The 10077-nt window shown below is 41.6% G+C and overlaps 1 pseudogene; it reads right to left on the bottom strand.

The window, feature by feature from the left end:
* Nucleotides 1–4596: 4596 nt before the first annotated feature.
* LOC112584026 lies at nt 4597–4782 on the bottom strand (annotated as a pseudogene).
* Nucleotides 4783–10077: the final 5295 nt, after the last annotated feature.

Raw genomic sequence — 10077 nt, 5'->3', positions numbered from 1 at the left:
TCCCAACTCCTTGAACATTTTGACTAACCCTGGAACTACCCCATGTTATGCCCTCTTCTCTTGGAATCTGTGAGTATAACAAACTATCATCCCAATAGAATTGATCTATTGGCTTTACAGTACTTAAATGATAATAAGACCTATGTTTTAAAAAACTAAGGCCATAATGCCTTTGGTGGCTCAGTGGTAAAGAATCCACCTGCCAATACAGGAGATGTGGGTTCGATCCCTGAGTCAGTCTCCAAGGGGAAAGATCCCTTGGAGAAGGAAGTGGCAATCCACTCCAGTATTCTTGCCTGGAGAATCCTGGAGGAGCCTGGTGGGCTACAGTCCGTGGGGTTGCAAAAGAGTAGGACATGACTTAGCGACTAAAACAACGAAATAATGCCTGGGCAATCTACCTTTTAGGCTCATCAAATGAAGAGCCTCATGGCTACTTCTCCAAGGTGGATATGAGATGAATTCTCTGTCTGCCCCATGCTGAGGTCCACTGGTGCCCCTGCTGCCTCTTCCCTAATCCCATGGTGCCCTCCTTTTCCACAACAGCAGTGCTCACCCTACCTGGAATATTATATCCTGGGTGAGGAAGAGCCCCTTCTCCTACTGGTCTGAGGATGCTGTTGGGGACCAGTTATTACCCTATTCAGACTATTCCTGCCCTTAAAACTGGGCTGGACCCTTTGAAAGTGACTCACATTATTTTTCATCATTTTAGTGATCTCTCAGGTTACCTCTAATTGCTGCTGTTGTTGTTCAGCTGCTAAGTTGTGTTGACTCTTTGCAACCTCATGGACTGTAGCAAGCACGCAGGGTCCTCTTCCTCCATTATCTTTAATTACCTTATCATAAAACTCTGAAAGTCTCAAAACTAAACTAATTCTAAGCCATTGGCATTTTAATGTGGATTTGTGCCACACAATTCAGTACGGAATTGTTTTTGTTTTAACACAGTTCTCATGGATCCTTCTATACTTGAGTTACCTTCCTGCCAAACTCATTATGGGTAGAAACCCCTATTTCTCCTTTATATGCACGCGATGTGGGAGACCGGGGTTTCATCCCTGGGTCAGGAAGATCCCCTGGGGAAGGGAATGGCTATCCACTCCAGTATTCTTGCCTGGAGAATTCCATGGACAGAGGAGCCTGGCAGGCTACTGTCACAGAGAGTCACACACAACTGAGCAACTAACACTTTCACTGCTCAGTCATGTCCAACTCTTTGTGACCCCATAGACTGCAGTCCAGCCCTCCAGACTCCTCTGTCCATGAAGTTTTCCAGGCAAGAATACTGGAGTGGCTTACCATTTCCTTCTTCTGGGGATCTTCCTGACCCAGGGATCGAACCTGCATCTCCCAAGTCTTCTGCATTACAGGTGGATTCTTTACCACTGAGCCACCTGGGAAGCCCCATTTCTCCTTTACAGTTTGGATAAATGTTAGGTGCTCATTAAAGACTTGTCTCATCAACTCACATGGACAGAACTGATTATAATAGCTGCTGTATCTTCAGGTTAAAATCAGACAGAAAAATGTCATTAGGTCAAAGGTTTCCCAATTCAGTTAAGAAATTCAGTTTAATTGCCAAAAATGTGGGCTTTAACACAGGACACTGATGTAACAAACAACCCACGGGCAGCCGTCCATTGTCCTGTCCACATGTGTGGCTTTATCTAAGTTATCCATGTGTTAAGGCTCGTCTCCCTACACTTCTGCTCTGAACAGTCTGAGACAAATGAGCAAAAGAGACAGACTCTCCCATTTCTCAATCCACAATTGATCAAGCAATTGTTAGGCAATCAAATTGGAAAACCAGCCGTAGATGACCCCAAAGCAAATCCATTAACCCTGAGATAAGTGAGGAGCCTGGTGGCCTGCAGTCCATGGGGTCGCTAGGAGTCAGACACAACTGAGCGACGTCACTTTCACCTTTCATTTTCATGCATTGGAGAAGGAAATGGCAACCCACTCCAGTGGTTTTGCCTAGAGAATCCCAGGGATGGTGGAGCCTGGTGGGCTGCCATCTATGGGGTTGCACAGAGTCGGACACGACTGAAGCGACTTAGCAGCAGTAGCAGCAGCAAGTGTATCCCAAGTTTTATGATCATTTTTGCTCATGTTTTAATAGCACCCTTACCACTGGGTCTCTCTAGGTTCAAGCTGCTTAAAGTGTGCTCTGTGGACCAGTAGGCTTTACCTCCTTCAGGAGGTATTGGAAAAGCATGCTATCAGACTCCCTGACTCAAGACCTCAGAGTCAGAATCTTCATTTTAATCAGATCCCAAGGTGAAGTAGGTGTATGTCAAGTTTGAGAAGCACAGGTATAGGAGAACTAAAATAAAAGGACTCCATTTTCACCCTGTGTAGGTTTTGTTTGGGGGATTTCTTTTTCTTCTCACCAAATTTTGGAAAAGGTAGAATAGTTCAGGTATGCTGCTGCTAAGTCACTTGAGTCGTGTCTGACTCTGTGCGACCCCTATAGACAGCAGCCCACCAGGCTTCCCCGTCCCTGGGATTCTCCAGGCAAGAACACTGGAGTGGGTTGCCATTTTCTTCTCCAATGCATGAAAGTGAAAAGTGAAAGTGAGGTCGTGCAGTCGTGTCCGACTCTTTGCGATCCCATGGACTGCAGCCTACCAGGCTCCTCCATCCATGGGATTTTCCAGGCAAGAGTACTGGAGTGGGGTGCCATTGCCTTCTCTGTAGTTCAGGTATAACACTGAGAAAAGCAATGAAACTTTTAGTCATTTGCGTTGTTGACTCCAATAGCATTAGTTAGGTTAGTTCATCTCTTAGGGAAATTCCAACAAGACAGTATATTAATTCATTTTTCTACCTAGATCCTACATGCTCTTTCCTGCCCTTCCAAACCTTTAGCTTTAGCTATTTAGTTTAGTTTCTTTAGCTATTTCGTTTCTTCAGTTATTCCTTGGATTCTGTGATCATTCTTATACCTTTCTTATAATTTCTCCTTGTGCTTGACTTGGGTAGATTTGGTTTCTGTTGCCTACATTTAAAGAACTCCAGTATGAATAGCTCCTTCATAGAGCAGCTATGAGGATCAAACGAAATGATGTAAATGAAGCATTTAAGCATGGTTTAGACCAATAGAAAAATGTCAATACATTTAGATACTCTGATTGCAGTGATTGGAACTTTGAAGGGCTGACTAGAGAGAAAAGGGTTACTAAAGATTCTTGCTTCTGTTCCCAGGGATACTAGGAGCTTTGAAACTGAGGCTGAAATGGGTTTCAGGGTCAGGCCTCTTTTTATACCTTCTATAAATAGGCATAAAGAGTCTCAGGCGAGTCATTGTTAGCTTTCAAATTTATGTCTATATGATTTCATAATGAATTACTCTCTAAAAAGGGAGAAGTGGTACCCACCCAGAGACCACCACCTCCTGTAGCACAGTTCCTCCAGGGTATTACAACAGAAATTCAATTATCAGGAACAAGGGAACAGGATCAAATTGGTGACAGTGATCCCAACAAAGTATCATGCTCCTTTTGTTCCCCCCAACCAATGATATTTCCCTTTGATGGAATCACTTACTGAAAGTTCTGGTCCTCAAACACCTGATACAGACTTAAGGCACATGGGAACTCCATATATGATGAAGCTGGCATCTCAGAAACAGTAGGGGAAAAGTACTACTTTACAAATGACAATTAAGTAGTTAGTTGGGACAAAAATATTGGGTCTATGCCTTAAACACACACTCACATAAGTTCCGCATAAACCCAATATTAAACTGTAAGAAACACATTCACTAAAGGACTAGAGGAAATCATTGGAAAATTATTTTTGGGTCTTTGGAGTGAAAAGTCTTTTTAAGCATAACTCAAATCAATAAGACACCAAAGGTTGATAAACTGGACTTTGTAAAAGTTTAGAAAACTGTGTATGATACAGTATATACAAGCATATGCCATCTACTGCATTGAGTCACTCAGTCATGTCTCTTTGCTGCCCCATGGACTGTAGCCTGTCAGGCTCCTCTGTCCAGGGGATTCTCCAGGCAAGAATATTGGAGTGGGTTGCCATTCTCTCTTCCAAGGGATCTCCCCAACCTAGGGATTGAACCCAGGTCTCTTGCATTGTAGGTGGATTCTTTACCATCTGAGCCACCAGGGAAGCTCAAGAATACTGGAGTGGGTAGCTTAACCCTTCTCCAGGTGAACTTCTCAACCCAGGGGTTTCCTGCATTGCAGGAGGATTCTTCACCAGCTGATCTACCAGGGAAGCCTCACATACGTCATAGACAATTTCAAAAGACAAATGACAAATTGAGAAAAAATACTTCTCAAATCATATCACAGACAGAAGGTTAATCTCCCTAACACATAAAGAAACCTCTAAAATTAATAAGAAAAAAGATAATAACTTAAAATGAGACAATTTTTTTAAAAAGAAATAATAAATAGCTCCTATTAGTCCATTTAGGAACTAAATTGTTAAACACACATACACAACTTGAGATTGTACTGAGACAGCATTTTCACCTCTCAAGTTGGCAAAACCTTCAAGATTTGATAACACCCTCTGTTGGCGAACACACAGTAGAGTTATGGTACTTTCAAAGAAATGAGAAGGCTTTCAATGTACTGATACAGAAGTTTCTCTAAGGAAAAAAGCAAAATACAGAACAATAGATGTAGTGTATCATCATTTATGGTTAAAAGGGGAGAGGGCAGAGAATGTATTTTGAGAAAAGTTTTCAATTAGCAATAATCACAGCTCAGATAAAACTCATTGACTGTGATACTGCCACTGTGCAAAGCTTTGTTTTGAAATGTATAAATGTCTTTGCCTGTGTATGTACCCATGAGCTCTGAGAGCTCACACACACACACACACACACACACACACAACAAACCTAGTAACAGGATGTGGTTGGAATTTGGGGCTGGGGAAGGAAGATCTTTCACTGTCATACCTTTTTGTGTGTTTTCTTTTTTTAAAATGCTTGTTGAGGTACTTGAATGTATTGCTTAATAGTGATAACTAAAAAATAACATCAAAGAACCAAGAATAAAAATAAAATGAAGTTCATATCTTTTAAGGAAGACTCAGGAATTTGAGGTTTTTCCATGTGCTGAAGTTCTAAGGAAATTAATTATGTGATGAACATTTGTAGAGCCTGTATACTTTACAAAGTACTTGTTTCCTTGTTCTGTCTACATTGCACCATTGCTCCTTCAATTTTTAACGCAAACAACAAAGTCGGTTTTGTTATCGACATTTAATAATAGCTGAGAAATTTCCTGGTGGCGCAGGGGATAAGAATCCTCCTGTTAATGTGGGGGATGCATGTTTGATCCCTGGTCAAGGAAGGTCTCACATGCCACAGAGGAGCTAAGCCCGTGGGCCACAACTACTGAGCCCACATGCCTAGAACCTGTGCTCCACAACAAGAAAAGCCATGCCAATGAGAAACCTGCTTACCACAACTAGAGAAAGCCCCCACAGTAGCAACAAAGATCCAGCACAGCCAGGAAAAAAATACAGCACCTGAGAAAATTGAGCCTCGGCTATCCACAAATCGCCAGATCTCACGTGCATTAACACAAAGCTGGAACATAACCTGAGTTTCCTCTTGCAAGACTGACTTCTTTCTACCATGCTATGCTGCCTTGGGACACTTGACTTTGGTTGTTGGTCTGAGTGGCAACATTCTACATGTTCCCATTGTCCTGTGGAATGTGCAATGTTGTTAAGTCACTTCAGTTGTGTCTGACTGTTTGTGACTCTATGCATGACAGCTTGCCAGATTCCTCATCCATGGGATTCTCCAGGCAAGAATATTGGAATGGGTTGCCATTTCCTCCTCCAGGGCATCTTCCTGACCCAGGGATCGAACCTGTGTCTCTTATGTCTCCTGCTTTGGCAGGGCTCTTCACCACTAGCACCTCCTGGGATGTACAGTCATGCTTATTCTCTGGAGTGATGATACAGATGGATGCTTGTGCTGAATCTGTCTTGAATCAAGGTCCCTAGAGTCTCCCTCCTGGGTGGAAACATTTATTATGGATATAATCATACTGTGACATGCAGAGTTCCAAAGAATAGCAAGGAGGGATAGGAAAGCCTTCGTCAGTGATTAATGCAAAGAAATAGAGGGAAACAATAGAATGGGAAAGACTAGAGATCTCTTCAAGAAAATTAGAGATACCAAGGGAACATTTCATGCAAAGATGGGCTCAATAAAGGACAGAAATTGTAGAGACCTAACAGAAGCAGAAGATATTAAGAAGAGGTGGCAAGAATACACAGAACTATACAAAAAAGATCTTCAGGACCCAGATAATCATGACGGTGGGCTCACTCATCTAGACTATGAACAAAGCTAGTGGAGGTGATGGAATTCCAGTTGAGCTATTTCAAATCCTAAAAGATGATGCTGTGAAAGAGCTGCACTCAATATGCCAGCAAATTTGGAAAACTCAGCACTGGCCACAGGACTGGAAAAGGTCAATTTTCATTCCAATCCCAAAGAAGGCAATGCCAAAGAATGCTCAAACTACTGCACAATTGCACTCATCTCACATGCTAGTAAAGTAATGCTCAAAATTCTCCAAGCCAGGCTTCAGCAATAAATAAACCATGAACTTTCAGATGTTCAAGCTGGTTCTTAGAAAAGGAAGAGGTACCAGAGATCAAATTGCCAACATCCACTGGATCATTGAAAAATCAAGAGGGTTCCAGAAAAACATCTATTTCTGCTTTATTGACTATGTCAAAGCCTTTGACTGTGTGGATCACAATAAACTGTGGAAAATTCTGAAAGAGATGGGTGTATCAGACCACATGACCTGCCTCTTGGGAAACCTATATGCAGGTCAGGAAGCAACAGTTAGAACTGGACATGGAACAACAGACTGGTTCCAAATAGGAAAAGGAGTACGTCAAGGCTGTATATTGTCACCCTGCTTATTTAACTTATATGCAGAGTAGTACATCATGAGAAATGCTGGGCTGGAAGAAGCACAAGCTGGAATCAAGATTGCTGGGAGAAATATCAATAACCTCAGATATGCAGACGACACCACCCTTATGGCAGAAAGTAAAAAGGAACTAAAAAGCCTCTTGATGAAAGTGAAAGAGAGTGAAAAATTTGGCTTAAAACTCAACATTCAGAAAATGAAGAACTTGGCATCTGGTCCCATCACTTCATGGGAAGTAGATGGGGAAACAGTGGAAACAGTCTCAGACTTTATTTTTCTGGGCTCCAAAATCGCTGCAGATGGTGATTGCAGCCATGAAATTAAAAGACGCTTACTCCTTGGAAGAAAAGTTATGACCAACCTAGACAGCATATTGAAAAGCAGAGACATTACTTTGTCAACAAAGATCTGTCTAGTCAAGTCTATGGTTTTTCGAGTAGTCATCTGTGGTTGTAAGAGTTGGACTGTGAAGAAAGCTGAGTGCCGGAGAACTGATGCTTTTGAACTGTGGTGTTGGAGAAGACTCTTGAGAGTCCCTTGGACTGCAAGGAGATCCAACCAGTCCATCCTAAAGGAAATCAGTCCTGGTTGTTCATTGGAAGGACTGTTGTTGAAGCTGAAACTCCAATACTTTGGCCACCTGATGTGAAGAGCTGACTCATTTAAAAAGACCTTGATACTGGGAAAGATTGAGGGCAGGAGGAGAAGGGGACGACAGAGGATGAGATGGTTGGATGGCATCACCAACACAGTGGACATGAGTTTGGGTAAACTCCAGCAGTTGATGATGGACAGGGAGGCCTGGCGTGTTGCGGTTCATGGGATCGCAAAGATTCGGACATGACTGAGTGGCTGAACTGAACTGAACTGAACTCATATAGTGGGAACATTCACATCCTATCATTGTTGTATTCACCAGTTTGAGAAAATAAGCTACAAGTATGTATTTTCAGATGGTGAATACGTGTCCTCTTTTCTAGACACTCTCCTGTTTCCAGCAGGTCGGAAAATTCATTTAACCACCTTGCTGCTGCTGCTGCTGCTAAGTCGCTTCAGTCGTGTCCGACTCTGTGCAACCCCATAGACAGCAGCCCACCAGGCTCCCCCATCCCTGGGATTTTCCAGGCAAGAGCACTGGAGTGGGTTGCCTTCTCCAATGCATGAAAGTGAAAAGTGAAATTGAAGTCGCTCAGTTGTGTCCGACTCTTAGCGACCCCATGGACTGCAGCCCACCAGGCTCCTCCGTCCATGGGATTTTCCAGGCAAGAGTACTGGAGTGGGGTGCCATTGCCTTCTCCGTTAACCACCTTACAGTAAGGTAATTGTGTCCTTACATAAAAAGTTGAGCCAGAAGCAAGTCATTTAAGAATAATTTTGCACCAGGTTCTAGGCCAAGAGATAATAACTCTGAATGAGAACATAACCCCCAAGGGGAAATAGATATCTTGCTGGCAGAGCTCTATACGTGCTTTGTAGTTCTACGGCAATAGCAGATTTCTCTAGTTACTGAGTTAAGACAATAGTTTTTAAAAAGTATTTATTTATTTGGCTGCATGGGTGTTGGTTGTGGCATTCTAACCCTTAGTTGCAGCATGTGGGACCTAATTCCTGGGCCCCCTGTGTTGGGAGCTCAGATTCTTAGCCATTGGACCACCAGGGAAATCCCCAAACAACGTGTTTTATAAGAAAAACCTAAAGCATAAGCGATAAGTCAGTGGACTTCATTTTTTTTTTTTTTTGCTTTTACAATAGCCAACACATGTTTCTTAAATGTCTGGTAAACATTCCATTCTATGGTGTGGTGCTACCTGTTTTCACTCCCTTGTGAGGCTCTTACCACACATTCTTATTTACTACCATAAACTTATCATATGTCTCAATTCATTCATCAGCAAATGTGGTGAATAACTGAGCATACATTTTAAAAAATTTTCTTTGCTGGGCAATAACCAATGGGGATAAGTTAAAATTCTAATGAAATGTTTTGTAGCATTAAAAGGAACCAGAGCAAAAGTCAAGTGGAGAGATAACAAAGTGCTGACACAAACATTTGTTTGGGTGGAGTCAGTTCAATTAAGGGTGGGATGGGAGGTGGGAGGGAGGTTCAAGATGGAGCGGATATATGTATACCTATGGCTGATTCACATTGTTGTATGGCAGAAATCAATACAGCATTGTAAAGCAATTATCCTCCAATAAAAAAATTTTAAATAATGCAGAAATAAGCTGAAGGGCAAAAGCCATCTTGTTATGAGTGAGAATTTGTGTCTTGGAATGACTTTTTTCCCTTTCATGCATCCAGTATTTTCTTTTAATATATATATTTTATTGACGTATAGTTGACTTACAATGTTTCAGGTGCACAGCAAGGTGATTCAGTTATAGATATACACATATATTATTTTCCAGATTATTTTCCATTATAGATTATTATGACTATTATTATTAGTAATAATAATTACTAATTATTAGTCTAATAATTACTATTATTAAACTATTATTAGAGTCTATAGACTATAGTTCCCTGTGATATTCAGTAAACCTTTGTTACTTGTTGCATATCTATGTTTTTAAAATTAGAATAGCATTCTATTCATGCTAAGTCAAACAAATGGAATCAAAATGTCATAAATTTTTTAGCCAGGCAAAAATTCATAAGTTTTCTAAAATATGTATATTATACATGCTATGGACAGAAGAGCTAGGTGGGCTACAGTCCATGGGGTCACAGAGAGTCAGATACAACCTGAGCGACTAACACACACACATGTATACAAAAGTTTTTATACTATCCTTGATAAAGGCTTGAGAAAGAACATCAGAAAAAAGGAAGAGATGGAGAAATTGGAAAACAAACTAAATGAAATGGGAGCACTGAATATGAAACAGAAAAAATGAAACAGGGGGGGAGGAGCCAAGATGGCGGAGGAGTAGGACGGGGAGAACACTTTCTCCCCCACAAATTCATCAAAAGAGCATTTAAACGTCGAGTAAATTCCACAAAACAACTTCTGAATGACGGCAGAGGACATCAGGCACCCAGAAAAGCAACCCAACTCTTCGAAAGGAGGTAGGAAAAAATATAAAAGACAAAAAAAGAGACAAAAGAGGGAGGGACGGAGTTCCGTCCCGG

Source organism: Bubalus bubalis, chromosome 3, assembly GCF_019923935.1.
Source record: "Bubalus bubalis isolate 160015118507 breed Murrah chromosome 3, NDDB_SH_1, whole genome shotgun sequence".
NCBI lineage: Eukaryota > Metazoa > Chordata > Mammalia > Artiodactyla > Bovidae > Bubalus > Bubalus bubalis.
Note: the sequence above shows the minus strand (reverse complement) of the source record. Positions and strands in the feature narration are given on the sequence as shown.